This window comes from Salminus brasiliensis, chromosome 14 (genome assembly GCF_030463535.1).
Source record: "Salminus brasiliensis chromosome 14, fSalBra1.hap2, whole genome shotgun sequence".
Lineage (NCBI taxonomy): Eukaryota > Metazoa > Chordata > Actinopteri > Characiformes > Bryconidae > Salminus > Salminus brasiliensis.
Window position 1 is genome coordinate 9,816,536 of NC_132891.1, and position 6,372 is coordinate 9,822,907.

The window sequence follows — 6,372 nt, forward strand, 5'->3', positions numbered from 1 at the left end:
ACTCTTCAAACCTTGCACTAACATTCAGCAAACATGGACTCCTCTAAGCAAGTAAGTCTAAAGGCCTGAAAATGAAAGTACCTGATGTCCACAAGGCAGAAGAAGGCTATCAGAAGATGTGGAATGTTATTAACAAATGGCAGTTCAGGGGAACTGTGGAGGTTAAGATGAGACCTGCTAGACCAAGAAAACTCTCTTGAACTGCTTGTATGTTGGTATGAAAGGCAAATCATTTGTATGCAAATGTCAAACCATCTGTCAAATAGTTTAAGCTAAAAGAGGATAGCTTCTGCACCAGGACACAAACTCACGGGCCCTGGCCTAAATCACAGGGAGCTGATTGGTCAGGGAGGACATCAGACTGGATTATAAGATATTAAACTCTATAAAACAGTCATTTTAAGAAAAGTCTCTACTAAACTAAATCAATCAGTACATAATTTCTTATTATAGAAACTGCTACTAAAAAAGTTATTTTACTGAACACATTAATCAGCAGCTCATCTTATCTAAACAGTGGGGCTGAATTATTTATATAAACATATAGATCAAATTCAGATTCTAATCTTAGGCATTTAAGTAGTAATAAATCTGGGTATGTCCTAACTTTTTCCTCACAAGTTAATTGCATTTCTATTAAGCCTTTAACACTCCAAAGCCTTTTACACACTAAGTATGTATATTATTTAGTATATGTAAGTATATTATGTATATATAATTACATGTATTTCTCAACTACAAGGACGTCTGTACAAACTGGTGGGGCTATTCTTTGATAATAGCAGTTTGACAAAAAATACTTTCTGGCCCGGGGGAAAGATGATTTTGATGTTTACATTTTTTTAAACCATCATTACTGTGCATAAGCATTTGCCAAAAACATTGTGTTTCCCGTTTGGTTAGCTACAGAGGCTACGGCGTCTTTACTACTACAACTTTTGCAGACTACTACCTGAGTACATACATATGAAATCAAGTAAACACAATCCTTGCCTCTCATTTTATCAAAGAAGGCCACACTTATGGATGGTAGGTCAAAGTTCATTAGAACAAAACAAGCTATAAATAGTCTGATTGTCACCCTAAGGTTTTTAGGCCTATTGGAAATCTATAGCCTATGCTATAGAAAGAGCACCCACCCCCAACCCCATCCACACACACAACACGCACACACTCACATGAGTTGTGGCCTTAGTGTGGAAATCATGCAGGCTTGACATTTAGCTCCTAGCGGATGTGTCTTTACCCTTAAAGTCAAAGTTCACTAATGCCATGAAGTCATGTGTAACTCACACATCTGAACCAAACGAGAGATCTCTGACTCCTTCTCATGCCTGATGCTAATGATGTTATCGATCCTTGCTTTAATAACAGCAATGTTTTTTGATAATTTTGTATTGTGGATAATTGTCACAGAAATGTGAGGAATTTCATATCACAGTTAATAGATGGTACTTTTCTTCTCTCCAGGCCAAATGCCATATTCTTTCCAATTGATAATAAGAGCCCCAATCAACACGACATCCAACACTTTCGGAACATACAGTATATTGTAGACTACACTATTTTGTATATGTATGATGAAAATTGTCCTCTGCGAATAATACATGCCCTCTGTATTCATCCTCCCTTTTTTTGTGTGTGTAGGTGGTTTATTTTGTGGTTCTGTTTGTTGAAGTTATATATAGTAATATTGCATAACACAGTGATCCACTTTCAGTAGAGACAGTAACATTCTCCACACAGCACTCTTGTCCTTTTCTTATATGTCAGCTTATTCTATGACATTTTCTTCTACAAAAGACACACATGTGATGACCTGCACTTGAGAAATGAATAGTGTGTCTAAGAAGAAGGCTCTGAAGGATTGCTGAAGGCTAAAAGAGGCTATTATAAGAGTAGCTAGTTTTAAAATAAACGAAAAAGAGTTTCATCTGTTAACATAAGATCACTACAGGTATTACAAACTACAGCCCAAAAGCCTTCAGTGCTCACCTTGAACCACAACCTTACTCATCCTTTTTTTTTCTTTCTTCCGAGACAATCTTTGGAGTCAATATGATCGCTTCTCAGCATTCTGGCTAAGGACTAAGTCTAGTATCTGTTCTTGTGAGTTAAATATCTGATACACAATATGGACAAAGGTTTCAGGACACCTACACATGATTACACTTACAGAAGCTTTCATGACATTCCATTCTAAGTCCAAAGGCATCAATATGGAGTCTGTGCCCCCTCTGCAGCTCTAACAGCAGTTATTGAGTCAGCAGAGTAAAATAGATGTTTTGAACAGGAAGCCAGAAGAGGAGCCTGCTCTGCCAGCTCTATGCATCAATTTGGTGCTGCAGTACTTTCAGGTGGATGCATTTTAGTGGCACTGGTAGCTCTATAGTTAGAGCTCTGGGTTATTTTAAGAGGGTTGTGGGTTTTATATCTGGGTCCGCTAAGATGTCACTGTTGGGGTCTTGAGCCTCAGGCCCAAACAGGATGTCCACACCAGTCTGGACTAGGGTCAGAGTAATACAATTAGTAGTCAATCAGCTGCCGAAAAAAAAGTTCTCTTTAGCACTTCCACTATTTGTAGGAGACACTTTATTTACCAGTGAGGATGAAGCCCTCCTACCTTCCATGTGTTTAATGAAGAAGTAAAACAATGAATTAATGATAACCTTACACTGGGCACTTTCAATAGTTGCCTGGAGGCATAAGGGGATAGCAGTACAGCTTAGTACTCACTCCAACAAGCCTTGCATCTTGGTTTTGGATCCCAGAACATGGTGGATCTTTGTGACATGACCAGGGGCCTGAATCACAGATAGAGGAACACTGAGAATCAAGTTATTTATGTTGAAATGAATTAGCATTTGTCTAGGGCCAGCACAGTGTGACCATTAGAGCAGCACCACAAGTGCCTTTCCTAACCAAGTCAGTTCAGGGATTTGAACCCATAACCTTCTACTTGTTGGCTCACTTCTCTCAACCACCCCATAACTGTAGCACATTTCCAATAAACAATACCTCTGGATACCTTAACTTGAAGCTGGGGTGCTGCCAGGGATTGTGGGCCGCATTAAAAGGGCCCCTGTCAGTCACAAGGCCTTATAATCGTCCTAACTTTCCCCCAAAACAGCACCCCTAACTTTAGGACAGTGCTACATCCCAAAGTTTGACTAAATCACTTGAAACACTTCCAACTTTTAATGTATCTCCCAACTTTCTGCTTCCTGCATTGCTTCAATGACTAGCTCTCACTGAGGCTGAGGATGTTGCCATTCATCACCCCCTGCTGGAGAGATACATGAACCACATATGCATAAAAACACAAAGTCTAAACAAAAAGTGAGAGCAAGTGTCCAGGGTGTACAGGGTTCAGTAAGACGGGGGTGTTTCTATGCCACATTCCCAATTTCCTTTGCTAAACTGTGCAGTTCTTTTCAGCTTTCTGGATATTCTCCCATTGCATTCAGTTAGTTCATCCATTAGAAAAACACCAACAGAACTGGTACACCTTGGTACCAATGAAACAAAACGGCTTTCTCTACAACCGTGTAGAGTTTACCTTGTGCTGATTCTCTTTGCTTCTTTCTCTCTATCTGCACATGCCAAAATAATGGCTTTAGACTGACTTTCATCTCAACATGCGAGCAACGTAGCAGCAGTAGAGGGCAGCAACAGCCTGAGCATTGAGAAAGGAACACAGGACGTCATGAGTACTGATTAATTACACTAATAATGCTGACTGTATTTAGGAAGGCCAAATTATGCAGACATTAAAAATGCTGTCAGTATTTATTTTAACCCGAGTCTCGCTTCCCTGGGCAACAGACCAAATTATGGCAATATTTGTTCCTCAGTTTTAGATGAACAGTTATTAGACCAGAGGCCAAGGATTTTTGATCCTTGAGAACATTCATTCTCCAAACACCTGACAAATGATCTTTTCATTGGAACCAATTAATATAACAGGGCGATACACTTTGCTTTCTTCCTGTGAAGAAGAGAAACTGGGTTCAGTGTAACCAAGAGGAACATTTTATGGCTTAAATTGTGGCTTTTTGAAACTTTGATTTCTCAGAACACACTTACTCAATTACATTTCATTTAGAGATCAACTTTGTTCCAGATCTCTCCTAAAATTGCTTTGGAGAAACAGCAGTAGAGAAAAATGAGACGTGAGATCTCTTGCAAGACTTTCAAGATATAAATATTTTTTTTCTTTTAGAAGAAACAGGAATTACTCAGTAAAGTAAAACAATGACAAAGCTGCAAAATTATTCAGAAGTTAAAGACTAAAGCTTTGTAATCCTAATTAAACACATTCAATCAACACACATAACCATCCAATCAGACTGACCTTTTATTTCTTTAGCAGTTGCATCTTTTGCATTGTAAAAAATCTGAATATAAAATATGAAGTGAAATACAAGACTCAACTACAAGGACATACATAGCAGCCTACTTTGACCCTCCATACTGTATATTTTAAATTAAATATTGAATATTATTGTATCTTTTTTCTTTTCTTTTTTTGTAGGTCCATTTAATAGTAAACTGAAAGTAAATCTTCGTCACTATTTTGTTTTCTTTTTAAAGTAATAGGTTTTGTGAAGTCGCAGAAAACTGCCCTTTTACAGGCCCTGCACAATACAGGGTAACCAATCAATACAGAACTCATTTCCCGGTCTTATTCCTGTACCATAACAAGAACATTACGTTAAAGAAAACATTGTCGTGATTGTTTTCTGTACATAAACCAGATGAGAAAAAGATACAGAACATGGCCCTTTTAGAAACTGAGTTGTTATGCATCATACCCACTTCAAAAATATATGCAATTCACAATTTACAACAGAGCAACATGCCTGGCAACAATAACCATAATAAACCCACTGTGTATGTTTGCTACTCTAAGAGCACTCAAAAAGCCAGCCAGCACACATTTGGGAATATGTATAATCTAATATGATATATTTGCATAACTGGCTCTTACAAGAAAGCATTTTGAATATTTAATAGTGTGAATATAGCTCAGTGCCTTTCAGATTCATGTGCCTACTTAACAGATATGTTCCAACATCTATTTTATAGCTTGGAAAAGCTTTCAGCAAATGACACAGTTAAAGACTAGTGGCGTATCAGGACTGCCCTCCGCATGAACCTGAAGAAACCCAGTCAGGTTGTGAAGTCCTTACTTACTGACGCCCTGGGGCTCATGTATAGAAACATAACATTTTTGTGTAAAGAGTCAGGAGTCTTTTATTGTCATTCTGCCCGTGTGCATGTAGACAGAAGAGTGGATCTACATGCAACATGGTGCAACATGGAGCAAACCAGTGCAATACAGACTGCATGCAGTGCAAGCGTGTAAACATTAATGTGCAAATATAAAACCTGAATAAAACAATTACAACGCTAAACATGACAGACCTTAGATAAAATACACAGACAGGACAGTGCAGTATGTGCACAATAAAGCACATAACAAAGCACAGTAAACTGGACAAATTTTATCATTTGAGTCCACTCCTGGCACATCGCACATTTAAAACTATGTGTACGACTGTGTGAAACCTAATGTTTAGGTAAGCAATTTCTGGATACTGAATATATTAAACATGAATTTGATCATTCTTTCCAAATGTCTGCATTATTTAGTCAATTTTAGAACCACTAATGTTATTCAAAGTGATTTAGTATGAAAAACTATTCAATTGTTCAATAAGAGGATACGTTTGGCCCGCAAATGCTCACCGTTTTCTGGGTTGGCCTGCCAGGGATTAAGCAGAGTTTTAGACAAAATGCCAATTTTAATGGTTGGTTTTCCACCAACAGTCCAACTGACTTATTTTTACTCCATTTCTTACTTTTTATCTTTTATAAATTAGTTTAGTTAAGGATTTTCAGTTTTAACAACATTTTCTTTATTATTTTTCTCTTAAATATTTCTATTGTTTATTTTCCAAAACAAAAGTCTCTGTGCATTTAAAAGCTGTTTAAGAAAATTAAAAACTATATCTTGCAAGTATGCAGGACAATTATCTGGGTGGTCCAAGGGTGAACCAGCAGTGGCAAACAGTAAGCGAACCGATGTATGCTTGCTATCTGGGCAGTGACGATAATTATCACCAGACATCTGAAGAACTTTATGCCTCACAGAAAGTTATTATGCTAAAAAAAATTACACTATAAAAATCTGTGATATTTTATACAGCATTCCACTCCAGACAAAAAAATACTCAATATCCGTCATTGTGGATGAACTATAAGCTAACATTCATATCTAGTTTGTGGGCAAACTTTGAACATTTTAGGGCACATATGGATACTGATTTACTCAGCAAACATACAAAATAAATAAATCTAAATACAAAT

General features: G+C 37.4%; 1 pseudogene; it reads left to right on the forward strand.

Annotated features, from left to right (window-relative positions):
• Window positions 1-2,061: 2,061 nt before the first annotated feature.
• On the forward strand, window positions 2,062-2,372 carry LOC140534957 (U2 spliceosomal RNA; annotated as a pseudogene).
• Window positions 2,373-6,372: the final 4,000 nt, after the last annotated feature.